This window comes from Uranotaenia lowii, chromosome 1, assembly GCF_029784155.1.
Source record: "Uranotaenia lowii strain MFRU-FL chromosome 1, ASM2978415v1, whole genome shotgun sequence".
NCBI lineage: Eukaryota > Metazoa > Arthropoda > Insecta > Diptera > Culicidae > Uranotaenia > Uranotaenia lowii.
In genome coordinates, this window is record NC_073691.1 from 113,325,416 (window position 1) to 113,340,691 (window position 15,276).

At 37.5% G+C, this 15,276-nt stretch overlaps 2 pseudogenes; one reads left to right on the forward strand and one right to left on the reverse strand.

Moving 5' to 3' along the window:
* Positions 1-422: 422 nt before the first annotated feature.
* On the forward strand, positions 423-13,818 carry LOC129737824 (metallophosphoesterase domain-containing protein 1-like; annotated as a pseudogene).
* Positions 8,521-9,947, reverse strand: LOC129737825 (metallophosphoesterase domain-containing protein 1-like; annotated as a pseudogene).
* Positions 13,819-15,276: the final 1,458 nt, after the last annotated feature.

Genomic DNA, 15,276 nt, shown 5'->3' on the forward strand with positions numbered 1-15,276 from the left:
CATTACAACCTAGAGAGCAGCGGTTCAATTCTCTAGGCTACACGCCAGCTCCAGCTTTTGTAATCAAAACAATATAATTAAAATCAATGAGATAAAATATGATAGACCGGCAACCTAGCAATCTGACATGTGGTTGTCAGAGCAATCTGTCAGTCGGATTTTTTTTTTCGGCGCGTAGAAGTTGCTTGACATTCTCTTAGAAGCTGAATAGCGTTCTCTACAGCCACCTAAACGAACTTGAAAGTAGCTTTAAGAACTTAAATTTTGGGCTGATTAGCATTCTCTTCAGACACAAACGAGAGCTGATTAAGCTTCTATGGAACCTTTTTAAGGGAATTCTGGTTGCTTGGGATACCTTTGATTTTAAGATATATCCGAAAATTTTCTGAAACTGGGCAATAAAATATCTGAAAAATTAAAACATGGCTGCCGGGTATCTCGCGTTTACCAATACTCATGCACATACCCACACAACAGATGTTTGTATGTATGTGTCATGTAGTCATTTTGAAGCGGTAAAATTCATTTCAAGTAGAATCGGCTGGGCCATTTTCTACTTGGCTGCATAGAGAAATTCTACTAGAATTCTACTAGAAAGGCTACTAGAATTCTAGTAGCCCTAGTAGAATAATTATTAAGCGGGAATGGTTGAAAATTCCAGTACAAACAAAACCCGAATAGCAAAGACCATGGTATTAAGATAACTGAACAATGATTTTCAATTTAACAATCAATTTCATCGTAGTTTCTTAATATCTTTCAACCACATTTAATTATGAAATCACCATAATTTTCAAAGTCACCGTGAAGTATATCTTCAATCCAAAATATTTCATAGTTGCCGAAAATGACAGAAGTACGGTTCCACAATAATTTTCTTGTGATTATTATTGTTACTGTATACTTCATGGTAAAATTAAAATCCAAACCAAAATGAACATTGTCAAAATTTTGCATTGTTTGCGTATTTACAATTTTTCGTGTAGAGATTTATTTTGACTCCGCGCCCGCGCCATTTTTTAAAGTAACAAAAACTTGATTAATTCAGTGCCAGTGCTATCGTGTATCAAACCGGAAGGATTAACGTTATTATCCATCCTCTCGCGGAAGATCCAACTCCCACTTGGAAGGAACTTTCTAAATCCCAGCATGTCATCAGAATCGATGCAAAGCCTCCAACTAGGAATGTCCCCGCCAACAAGATCCGGGTTGTTTGATGTCGGATACACACTCGCTAACCAACCAGTTTGACATTCCGGATGGAGATATCTTTGTGCGGAAAGTTGCGGTCTTCGATTTCAACAATAAGCTAGGTAAAAACTTTGCATTTCGAACCCAAATGATGATTCTAACCAAATTTATTTATTTTTAGAAAAACTTCCGCATAAACACAAAATTGCGAAAACACACAGCGAAAAATCATGAACTTTTAAGCTTCGATCACACCTTCATGTACCCTTTGCAAATGCCACCGGAGGATGCTGCAAGAAAACTGGTTCTATCATTCTTGACGAAATACCAACACTTGGTAATTCGAAGGTTTGTAAAGTCTTATTCATACCTTTCCTTCAATCTCAATAAATGATTAAATATGGATGTTTCATTCCTAATTTTTATTTATTTCAGGAGAGCCTAACGGAGGTCTTGAAAACGTAAAATATTCAACAGCACAACTGCACCTACCTGCAGGATAATTGCATTGAGTTGTGTATAGTCTTAAACTTGGCAACCGGAGTTTTGCAAGTGGGCCTTCAATGTGAAGCGCGGCAAAGATGATTGCCTAGAAAAGTGGGAGAACACTTTAGAAAAGAGATGGAGATCTTCGGAAGTACGCGCCGGGTGTGTTGAGTTGCTAACAACAGATCAGCAACGAGTCAAACCACGGTATCACGTATTTGGACATGTTCATGAAGGCTACGGGATAAATTCCGATGGTAAGATTATTTTTATTAACGCTACTTGTGAGATCAACTATTTAACTAACAACCATCCGATCGTATTTGATGTTACTCTACCAAAAGGTAAATTTCCAATTAGAAAAGATTAGGATGTTTTTCGATGCCTCTTGCATCGAATACATGTATATTTTTCACAAAACATTTCAAAAGTTTTGTCGCTTGGATTGCGACAAAATTATCTTTTCTTATTTAATTTTTGGCATTTCGGCGAGTTGTGAAAATTCAAGGTAGAATATTTAGAAAGAACATGAAAGTATTATAGGTGGAAAGATCAAAGCTAGAGCGCTTTGGGTAGAAGAAATTGAATAGTTGGTGAAAATGTGAGCAGGGCTTTTGTTTTGTGAACAGCTTTTGAACTACTTGCGTGATTCTTTGCCGCGCGCCGTTTCAATGTTGATAGGAAGCTTCCTATCAACATTGAAACGGCGCGCGGCAAAGAATCACGCAAGTAGTTCAAAAGCTGTTCACAAAACAAAAGCCCTGCTCACATTTTCACCAACTATTCAATTTCTTCTACCCAAAGCGCTCTAGCTTTGATCTTTCCACCTATAATACTTTCATGTTCTTTCTAAATATTCTACCATGAATTTTCACAACTCGCCGAAATGCCAAAAATTAAATAAGAAAAGATAATTTTGTCGCAATCCAAGCGACAAAACTTTTGAAATGTTTTGTGAAAAATATACATGTATTCGATGCAAGAGGCATCGAAAAACATCCTAATCTTTTCTAACTGGAAATTTACCTTTTGGTAGAGTATGTAACTCGCGGTTGCTCAGCGGGTGGGTGGTTTGTATATTTTGAGATTTGTGGGTGGAATTGGTGGAACTCAGGGTCGTCATGGATGGATAGCACGAGCTACTTCCTCCGGAGTCTTCCGATATTCGGGGAAACTCCATTAGGGATGCCTATGATGCGGGATAATTGACCATAGTCACATCGAGTGTTACCTCGCATGTTACCAACCGGGTCGAACTGTTACTATTTAAAAAAGCAAAGATCTGAAAGGGACCAACTTTGGAGCGAAGAGTGTGGGTGGGCCCTTTTGACCACTAGCGTAATCACGAACAAAAGTGATGTAAACGGATTAAATTTACCAAATATACACAGAATGGGTTCAAGTTAACAACATATCTAAAGGGGTTTTATTCATATGTACATAGTTTTCCCTATTGACGTCACATGATTTTTCTTATACTTGCGGTTAGTCTGAATATTTTGTGTGCATAGCGGCGTAATTCAAGGCCGCAGATACCGATGTACGGCAGATTTTGGCTACCATTTCGGAGACCTACGATGAACCGTCTACGATGCGATGCGAAGAAGTCGATTTATCACAGGCTCTATTCCGGCGTCCCGGAAGAGCCCACGAACGGCAGTTGGAGTGGAGGTTAACCGTCAATTTCCGAGGATACTTTTCGTCGGTAAACCTTTTACCGTCGGACCGGATGTAGTTGCCTTTTCTGTCTGGATTAGGAATTCAGAGGCGCCGTGTTCTGGTCGAAAAGCCAAATATAACAAAAAAGGCCCTTTTGGACCTGCCAAAGGTGTTATGATTTTTGTGACATCATAGCTTGCACGTGTTTTACAATATTTGTTTTGTACCATAAAAATTTACCTTTTTTTGTATTGTCTTTTGTCACGTCCTTTTTTAACAGACTTTTTTTTTCGTTTGTTCAAGACTTTTTATATAGTAAACTGTACAAATGAATATAATTTTAACACATAAAATATAAATTAAGTTTTATCCTTGTTGTTATTGTACATTTTCTTTTCACTAACCGTACTATTTGTGTTTGAGATTGATCACTTTGTAACTTTGTCGATCAATGTTTTAACTTTTCTGTTGTTTTCAATTTTTAATCTGTAAATATTTTAGGATAAATTTTAAAACTCTTACACCACATGTTTTTTTTACAATCACAACGTACTTTACACGACGCGCACTTCCGTTCTCCAGAACGGTCCCAGACAGAAAGAACGGCAATGCAAAACCGTTTTCTGAAGAACGTTAAGAGACTTTCGACCGACACACATACAACGGTAAATTTACGCGGATGTACCGCTCTCCGGGTAATAACACTTCCTCGCGGTGACACAGGAGATCATCCGACGCCCATGAGCATCTCTCGCGAGAGAAGTGGCTGCGTGCTTGGTTCAGGAATTCGGTGTAAAGGGAGGAATCCCTGAGAGCCCGTGTGAGTGTCAATGGCTTTGACATTTCTAAGTCAGCATTTAGGTCATAATTTGTCAATGTGTCGAAGACACATTTCGGATAGGTAACGAACGGTTACATTACCCCATCGTCCCTTCTGAAAATGAATGAAACGTCATTCATTTTATTGCTAGAGAGATGAATGCAACACAATTCTATTAGTAATTTTTTTCATTTTGAATTATCAAAATTAAAATTCGACTTTTAAGTCTATAATACTCACGCACTGCCTATTTCGCAATCATCAAGTGATCGGAACAGCATCGTGTAACTCAGTGTAACTCACTGTAGTATCTCTTTTGGTGACGACCACTCACGGGAAACGTCAACATAAAATGTAAACAATGTTTGTTTATTAATTGCAATCCATGGATTCAAAGTTTTGTATTTATTTTTTCATTTAATTATCACCGGTGTTCAAAGTTGGTGCATTTTCAAGGTAAGTTTTCAAGCTTATTTTCGCAACATTGATCCTCTAGAGCTCAATTTGCAGATTTCAGTTTCCTTCTAATGTTTTTATTTCTCTTGTCGGTTTCAGCTAAAACTGCGGTGAGGAAAAATCCGGAAAGGCCGAAATTGCTTCCCCAAAAATCACCAGGTAAGTATCGTTTTGATTGTGTTAGCCTTCCGCTAAAACACATCCGAAAATCAGCTTTTCATCAGAGCTGTTAAAGTGATTTTTTTTTCTGTGTTTTTTTTTTCTAGATTTCACACCTGGACTGAACTAAGCAGTTGAAGTGGAAGAAAATAAACAGCAGATAATCTTAAGGGTAAGTTTTATGTATCGTTCAACTATTGGACCGATACTTATATTGATTCTGGCTTTTTTTTTTTCTATTTTCAGGTTTCGAGTCAGCCACGGATAGGGCACCGATGACACTCATCAGCGGCCATGGACTGGTGAAAAAGACAGAAACCATTAAAGGACCGTTCTAACGACTTCGCCACCCATAGGGAGGTGTAAGCTCGTAATTTTTATGTTTTTCGTTATAATGTTTGTTGTTTTTATATTTTTAGTCGACGTGAATGAATTCTACTTTTATTCAACTATGAATTAGTTCACTGGAATCCGAAATTCCTTCAAAATCTTGAACTATTCTTCACATTTCGTTCTGGATCCGCCTGATTTTTTCAGGAGGATTTGTTAGATATTATGTGAACCGTTAGCTCTTTCAGCATAAAACGAGAAAGGCGAAGATTCAATGATTTTCTACTAGGAGTAGCTATCACACTCAATATCCCGATCGGAGTAATGAAGATCCGGGAATTATTCAGGTATTCATATTCATTCATGATTTGTAAACGGCTCATCTTTAAGTCTATTTAATGTTCTTGAGGAGGTGTCAAAGGATATCATGATCTTGTCAAAAGAATTATCAATGTTTCGTTATTTGCTCGTTTAATTTACATAATTTATAAAAGTCTTAATCGGTGTTTAGTTCTGTTTGGTTTCAAGGACCAAATGAACTGAAAAGTTAGGACGAGATAGGGTTTAATTTACTACTCATGCCAAACAAATTTTAATTTTTACATTCGATAGATTTCAATTTGATGTTGTGAAAACACCCGGCTACAAAAGCATAGTCAACAGCGGTAGGCTTCTTTTCCTAAAAGATTATCGCGCTTTTCCGGCTCCTAAAATACGAAAACTAGTATGAACTTTCGATATTGAAAGCGGGTCGCGGTTAAACTTTTGAAGTTGTTTCGGTGTTCCATCTCAAAATTTCGAAATATTTCCATCAAACGAGGGTTTCTAGCTATCGCGCGCGAGTAGCTAGCATGACTGATTTCGGGGCAGGAAAAATAGTTTTTCGTTTCGCGGGTTATCTGTTTTCGGGAGGTAAATTTTCCGTGTTGGATTCCGACATAAGTCTCATCATAACCACAATAATGGGCGAAAGCTAACCGGAATTTATCTCGAGACGGAATCTCGAAGTTTGCAGTGTATTTTTCTTCGCGTCGGAATGCAGCAAACTCGGGTATTTTCTTGTTAACGTGGGTGGAAAATTTGTTTTTGAAAATAACTCGAACATCGCTCGAACGTTGGGATTCGTCATTTCTATCCCCTTCGCGGCGTTGGCTGTAGTCCGAAATCGATTGTAATTCACTATAGCTAACCGAACTATTAAGAGGAGTCGTTGCTCTGGGAAAATTCTTTTCACGCGGGAAAAGCCTACGAATCAATTTGTAATTTTTCGAATCACCTAAATTTTTACGCGATGGATTTCGACGGACGCGACGTGAAGGAACTTTACACTCCTCTATCTCAGGGATAACGCGACACGCGCCTTCTACGGGATTACCTTCTACCTTTTCAGTTTCTATCCTACACACGTTCATTTTAGTATTTTTGGTTTTCGGTTGTTTTAGCCGTTGTTGTTCGAAAACTCGCTCATATTAGCTTCGAGCAGATGTACTTATAAAGTGCCACTTAACAATGAGAGACGAAGAGTAATCGGGTCTCGAATTGCCAATTGCAACCGGCCTGATTCACTCTAGTCCTCTTCCGGATAGGCTACTTCCAGATACTTTCAGCCTCGACCAAAAAGCAAGCTATTCTTGATGTTAATGATTCCGTTTTCTTATAAGATGTTCGTTAATCCATTTGTTAAAATTTTGGCTTGAAAACATAGATTTCCCAGAATCGCTGGACCACTACTTTGTGGTTTTTCCACGGCAGTTCTAGAATCACCTGCAGTGTTGCTTCTGAAATGAAAAATAGGAGATAAGTTTCCAATCTAAACGATCGTTTGAAGAACGATTTAAACATAAAACGGCACTGTTTTTTCGTCCCTCCTCGGGGAACTTGAGGAAATCTTGTCGTGCTGATGTTTACTTTTTATGCGGGCGCCAAATTGTAACTCGCGGTTGCTCAGCGGGTGGGTGGTTTGTATATTTTGAGATTTGTGGGTGGAATTGGTGGAACTCAGGGTCGTCATGGATGGATAGCACGAGCTACTTCCTCCGGAGTCTTCCGATATTCGGGGAAACTCCATTAGGGATGCCTATGATGCGGGATAATTGACCATAGTCACATCGAGTGTTACCTCGCATGTTACCAACCGGGTCGAACTGTTACTATTTAAAAAAGCAAAGATCTGAAAGGGACCAACTTTGGAGCGAAGAGTGTGGGTGGGCCCTTTTGACCACTAGCGTAATCACGAACAAAAGTGATGTAAACGGATTAAATTTACCAAATATACACAGAATGGGTTCAAGTTAACAACATATCTAAAGGGGTTTTATTCATATGTACATAGTTTTCCCTATTGACGTCACATGATTTTTCTTATACTTGCGGTTAGTCTGAATATTTTGTGTGCATAGCGGCGTAATTCAAGGCCGCAGATACCGATGTACGGCAGATTTTGGCTACCATTTCGGAGACCTACGATGAACCGTCTACGATGCGATGCGAAGAAGTCGATTTATCACAGGCTCTATTCCGGCGTCCCGGAAGAGCCCACGAACGGCAGTTGGAGTGGAGGTTAACCGTCAATTTCCGAGGATACTTTTCGTCGGTAAACCTTTTACCGTCGGACCGGATGTAGTTGCCTTTTCTGTCTGGATTAGGAATTCAGAGGCGCCGTGTTCTGGTCGAAAAGCCAAATATAACAAAAAAGGCCCTTTTGGACCTGCCAAAGGTGTTATGATTTTTGTGACATCATAGCTTGCACGTGTTTTACAATATTTGTTTTGTACCATAAAAATTTACCTTTTTTTGTATTGTCTTTTGTCACGTCCTTTTTTAACAGACTTTTTTTTTCGTTTGTTCAAGACTTTTTATATAGTAAACTGTACAAATGAATATAATTTTAACACATAAAATATAAATTAAGTTTTATCCTTGTTGTTATTGTACATTTTCTTTTCACTAACCGTACTATTTGTGTTTGAGATTGATCACTTTGTAACTTTGTCGATCAATGTTTTAACTTTTCTGTTGTTTTCAATTTTTAATCTGTAAATATTTTAGGATAAATTTTAAAACTCTTACACCACATGTTTTTTTTACAATCACAACGTACTTTACACGACGCGCACTTCCGTTCTCCAGAACGGTCCCAGACAGAAAGAACGGCAATGCAAAACCGTTTTCTGAAGAACGTTAAGAGACTTTCGACCGACACACATACAACGGTAAATTTACGCGGATGTACCGCTCTCCGGGTAATAACACTTCCTCGCGGTGACACAGGAGATCATCCGACGCCCATGAGCATCTCTCGCGAGAGAAGTGGCTGCGTGCTTGGTTCAGGAATTCGGTGTAAAGGGAGGAATCCCTGAGAGCCCGTGTGAGTGTCAATGGCTTTGACATTTCTAAGTCAGCATTTAGGTCATAATTTGTCAATGTGTCGAAGACACATTTCGGATAGGTAACGAACGGTTACAAGTAACATCAAATACGATCGGATGGTTGTTAGTTAAATAGTTGATCTCACAAGTAGCGTTAATAAAAATAATCTTACCATCGGAATTTATCCCGTAGCCTTCATGAACATGTCCAAATACGTGATACCGTGGTTTGACTCGTTGCTGATCTGTTGTTAGCAACTCAGCACACCCGGCGCGTACTTCCGAAGATCTCCATCTCTTTTCTAAAGTGTTCTCCCACTTTTCTAGGCAATCATCTTTGCCGCGCTTCACATTGAAGGCCCACTTGCAAAACTCCGGTTGCCAAGTTTAAGACTATACACAACTCAATGCAATTATCCTGCAGGTAGGTGCAGTTGTGCTGTTGAATATTTTACGTTTTCAAGACCTCCGTTAGGCTCTCCTGAAATAAATAAAAATTAGGAATGAAACATCCATATTTAATCATTTATTGAGATTGAAGGAAAGGTATGAATAAGACTTTACAAACCTTCGAATTACCAAGTGTTGGTATTTCGTCAAGAATGATAGAGCAGCATCCTCCGGTGGCATTTTCAAAGGGTACATGAAGGTGTGATCGAAGCTTAAAAGTTCATGATTTTTCGCTGTGTGTTTTCGCAATTTTGTGTTTATGCGGAAGTTTTTCTAAAAATAAATAAATTTGGTTAGAATCATCATTTGGGTTCGAAATGCAAAGTTTTTACCTAGCTTATTGTTGAAATCGAAGACCGCAACTTTCCGCACAAAGATATCTCCATCCGGAATGTCAAACTGGTTGGTTAGCGAGTGTGTATCCGACATCAAACAACCCGGATCTTGTTGGCGGGGACATTCCTAGTTGGAGGCTTTGCATCGATTCTGATGACATGCTGGGATTTAGAAAGTTCCTTCCAAGTGGGAGTTGGATCTTCCGCGAGAGGATGGATAATAACGTTAATCCTTCCGGTTTGATACACGATAGCACTGGCACTGAATTAATCAAGTTTTTGTTACTTTAAAAAATGGCGCGGGCGCGGAGTCAAAATAAATCTCTACACGAAAAATTGTAAATACGCAAACAATGCAAAATTTTGACAATGTTCATTTTGGTTTGGATTTTAATTTTACCATGAAGTATACAGTAACAATAATAATCACAAGAAAATTATTGTGGAACCGTACTTCTGTCATTTTCGGCAACTATGAAATATTTTGGATTGAAGATATACTTCACGGTGACTTTGAAAATTATGGTGATTTCATAATTAAATGTGGTTGAAAGATATTAAGAAACTACGATGAAATTGATTGTTAAATTGAAAATCATTGTTCAGTTATCTTAATACCATGGTCTTTGCTATTCGGGATGATAACAATCCCTTGGACAATTCCGGCGATTGGAGGAAACAGTCGGACTTCATGGTGGAAGCGACGTCCTGAGATCGCACCAAGTAACAAGAGAACGGTGAGCCGATCGACGATAAGATGTTTCATCTTTCCCAAGCATATCCGCAATCAACAATGAGTGAGTTGTTGATTCCAATAACCTTCCGGACCACGGAGCAGGTAGACATTTTCAAAACACTGATTTTAACACGTAATTCAGTAATTTTTTTTATTATTCCAGAAAAAATAAACAAAACTATCACAACTACGCAAATGCTATTTATTTGATCGGAAAGATTGTTATTCAGGCCAAAATTTATTAAGGAAAGTTTTTAACAAGTGACTGCATATTATAGTTAGAATTGTGGATAAAAATAGTTCTGCAAGCGGGGCTCCAACATGTCCCGGGCTCCAAGGAACCGTCTTTAAAAACCGAGCTCTAGACAAAACATAGTGGACATTTTTCATTTTGCCCCATTGAATTCCACCAAATGGCTATAGGGATCATGCGATGTCGGTTCCGAGTCGAGTTTCCACTTGTTTCATTCTCAATGCTCCGTTAACCCCAGCATGTTGTCCAGCCTTCCGGACTCTGGAACTGGAGAATAGTAGTAATAATTTCATGCAGGCACGCAACTTGGCTTGTTTAAAATATCTACAAGTTTCCTATCTAAGTTTTCGTTAAGGAGAAATGATTTATGTTATAGCTTTTAACTAAATACAATAAAAAAACTATTCACGTCTAACGGCATATCTACTTTAGCCTTGAGTTTTTGTATTAAATTCGGAAATCTTTCATTTTACTGCAATGAAACGAAACCTGCTTGATTTTGTAGGAAAACGGTTATTTTATAACCGTTTTTTCTGTTTCAACAAACGGTTGAAAAATAACCATAATCCAAGTTCTCGGTAGAATCTCATTTTATGAGTTTTCACTGAAAACTCATAAAACAACTTGATCCCTGGGTTGCCAGGTGCCCAGATTTGTCTGTAAAACCAAGACTTTTGACCCTTCTTCCAGATATTGGTCAGACACAGATTTAGCCCAGATTTTAGCTGTGAGTGCCCAGATTTCCAGACTTTCAAAATTGAGTGATGAAATCAATATTCGTGTATCGGATTTGATCCGTAAGTGCCAGATTAGACTGAAATCTCGGTTGTATCCATTGTCCATTATCAAATTATCAATAAACACATTTTTTTTTAAATAAGGTCGGCATGGTACGTGGTAGGAAACAGTATTTGTTATATAGTTCTCAACTTAAAATAACCCATAGCAAAGCATCACACCCCCCCCCCCCCCCCGCTCACACGCATCGTAAAATTTCTTGTTTAGTACCAAATTTGTGATCTTCCTTATGCACAGACCTTTCCCAGACTTTTTTTCAAAATTGCCCAGATTTTTCATCCTCAATATTATTGTTCCGAAATTGGATCATTTCTCCTTATCGTCAATCGAGAGAATTCTCCGCCGAAACAAACGTGGTGTATTTTCTCTCTGCTACAATGGGCGATGGGCGCACTCGCAATCCCGGTATACGATTTCTCGTGTGTTAAACAGAGAAAGCAATAGCCTTCACTCCAATTTCACTCCGATTAGCTGTCATTCTTATGGAAATCTGTGTAAGAGTAAAGAGCAAGCTTTATTCTTTTTAGCAGGCCCAATCCCAATCCCGCGTGACATTTTGTCAGCCTACCCAGTCAATTATTATTCTACCTGACTTTTTTTAAACGTGGATTTATGACAGTTAGCTGACAGTTCAACTGTTCAAATTATTAGTATTTTGTGAAGTGTTAAGCCTGCAATTGAAATCTGTCACACTTACTTCTACAGTTTATGTGGTTCATTTGTATGATATTCAATCAAGATGAACCATCCTCCTGTACAGCACTGATTGTTCACCTCGGTAATATTTTTTCTTGCAAGTGTGAGTATATCATGATGGCTTCCTGGCGGCCATACTGCCAGTTTGAAAAAAAAAACAAGCATGGCTGAAGCAGTGACTCCAGAATGATATTTTAAGCTAATTTTTAACAAATAATTTGAATTAAATTTTTTATCGTTTAAGAACAAGTTTAATAAATACCAAATATAATAAGAAAGAAAAATTCCCATCGATGAAGGTCCATTACGATTCCGATTTTTATATTGAACTAAAAAAAATAACTCTCTCTACATTCCATTTGCCTTGATTCGTACAAATGAAATATGCGGAACCAAAAGCGATTACCTTAATGTTATATTAGAAGCGTTAGGCCGATGACATAATGAGTGCGATGCGATGCGAACCTGCGAGTGCGTTTCAATGCGGCGAACTACATGATGAAAATGAAATGTGAATTGCTTAAATCAACTTATTCCGCCGCTCGAGTTCGCATTGGACACGTTTGTTGATTTGCATCGCATCGCTCTCACTACACATCGGCCTTAGTGTAGAGAAATTGGAATTGGAATTATAATCTGGGATTTCACTGACATCTTTTTTGAGTGTGTTTGATGAGAAAACACTGAGATTTTTCAAATAAGTGTATAATTATTTTATAAAATGACTGCATTAATTAAAAAAAATGTTAGAAGAATTATTCAAAAGAAATTTTAAAACTATATAAAACAAACATTTGAACAATATTTCAACTTGGCACCCCTGGCCAACACACTCAAACTGCAACGAAAAAAAAACAAATGGCCGCCACCCCAGTCAATTATTATTCTACCTGACTTTTTTTTAAACGTGGATTTATGACAGTTAGCTGACAGTTCAACTGTTCAAATTATTAGTATTTGTGAAGTGTTAAGCCTGCAATTGAAATCTGTCACACTTACTTCTACAGTTTATGTGGTTCATTCACGCAGAAAAAGGAAGGGGAGTCGAATGAACAAAACGTTTTGTTATTTAATTTTATTTCATCAATGCACATTTAATGAGTAGTTTTGATTTTAAATTCGATCCGAAACAAAATCCAAGATTTCGTTATTTTTACAATATAGTCGAAGCCAATACACCGTGTATGGCGAGGGGTGCCTCTTTATTTTAAAATATTTTTATTGTTGTTTTCAAGTTTATAATAGGGTTGTTTTTGAATCAAAAATTGGTTTTATTAGGTAAACGTGTAATTGGTGGCAAACAAAAACAGAAAAAAACTGACAGAATCGTGCATGAAATGCAATCAAGTTGTCAGCAGCGCAACTGTTTTCCCGGATTTTTATGGCCGGGATACCGTATACGGAATGGACGAGAACCGGAATTGTCTCCCGGCTAGGTAAGCCTATATTTACCAGTAGCATAAAAAAATGTAAAATTTCTTTCAGTTTGTCCTTTTTTATGTTATTTTTCTTCGCAGGGTGCTGCAATGTTCAGGGGACTTCGTCAAAGCGCCGGCTGATGGCGAATCGCCCTAGAACAACATCCAAGGACTGGTTGAACAGGAATATGTAAGCCAGTTCCGGTTCTGCAGGAGGAAGAAGCCGCGCAACGGCTACCCCGAAGAAGAAAATTTTGTTTTCGCATCTCGTTCGATCCTTGGGAAAATTTCTTCGATCATCCGTGCCGTGTACCTGGTCCGTGTCCTGCGAGTGATATAATGTGAGTTTGCAGTTTATAATCAACTGTCCGTCCAGTTTGAATAAATCTTACAATCGGCCAGACATTTTTGTGCTACTCAAGTGTCTGAAAAGTCTCATATAACTAACTTCACTTTTCTTTCCCCTACCATTTCAGATGTCAAGAGGAGCATTCGAGACACAACAATCAACATCCGGGCCAATGAGGCTGATTTATAATGGGTCGCAGATGTTGGTGCTTCGATTGTTGGTTTTGGCTTCGGTTGGTTGCTGCTGCCGGAAGAGCTGTCCCGCGGAAACCAAAAAAATGAAAAGGGTGGAATAATTTGATATGAATATAAAAACTGAGTTAAATTCTAGTGTTTTATTCATGAATGGAAAAAAATCCATGAAATAACCAAACAGGATTATTAAAATCCACTGTATTTCTTTTTATTTTGATTAGTAAAAAATGAATTGCTGCAATTCAAAAACGTTTTGTAATTTTGAATCAATCAAACTTCTTAAATTTAAACCAGTTTGTTTTAATTTTTTTTTTCACAAAAATATTGTTATTTTGACAAGAAATACGATTCGTTTTCAAAAAGGGCCTATATTATATTGATAAATACACTCGCTTTAATTTCATCTACACTTTCGTATAAAAGTAATCAAATTTATATTTCTGCTTTTTCCCAACCAAAATTTTTATTATTTTCTTCCAAAATTTTATTATTCCCAAAATATATTTTTCTGCGTGTTCGTATGATATTCAATCAAGATGAACCATCCTCCTGTACAGCACTGATTGTTCACCTCGGTAATATTTTTTCTTGCAAGTGTGAGTATATCATGATGGCTTCCTGGCGGCCATACTGCCAGTTTGAAAAAAAAAACAAGCATGGCTGAAGCAGTGACTCCAGAATGATATTTTAAGCTAATTTTTAACAAATAATTTGAATTACATTTTTTATCGTTTAAGAACAAGTTTAATAAATACCAAATATAATAAGAAAGAAAAATTCCCATCGATGAAGGTCCATTACGATTCCGATTTTTATATTGAACTAAAAAAAATAACTCTCTCTACATTCCATTTGCCTTGATTCGTACAAATGAAATATGCGGAACCAAAAGCGATTACCTTAATGTTATATTAGAAGCGTTAGGCCGATGACATAATGACCCGCATACTAAAAAACTTTATTTCAAACAGTCTAAACGATACATCTACGGCATCAGAAATAGTGATTGTCTCTGTTAACGCAGCTGTTCTATTAAACGTTACTTCGACAACGATAAGAACGATACATGGACGTTCATGTGAAAGAGTTATGGTATCTGGAATGGTGTGAACGTTTTCCTTTAAATTTTCTTTAATCGTAAAAATGATCAAGAACCATTTCCCATACCGTTCATTTCCTGTCAACATAAACGTCAAAAATGAACGAAACGCTGGTCAGAGATGCCATATAGATTTCATAAAAATCAGTACACATTAATGAAAATATCTTTCAAATTTTTCGATTCCTATACGACTCTAGAGGGTTTCAAGGACAATAATTGAGCTCGAAAGCAACATGATATTAAACGAGGTTTAGCTATAGTTTTGCGCGATGCGTTTTAAAACGCTCTAAGTGACATTATGCAAGGTGGCTATGAACGTTTATTTGCGAATCCTTCTAGACTTAATTACAATTAATAACTGATAAATATTTTCATAACATTCTTGAGTAGAAACGCATTATCATCTGAAAAAATTTACATTGAAATTTCGTATCTCAATATCTGAACAAATTTTGATAAAACATGGAACCTGGCAC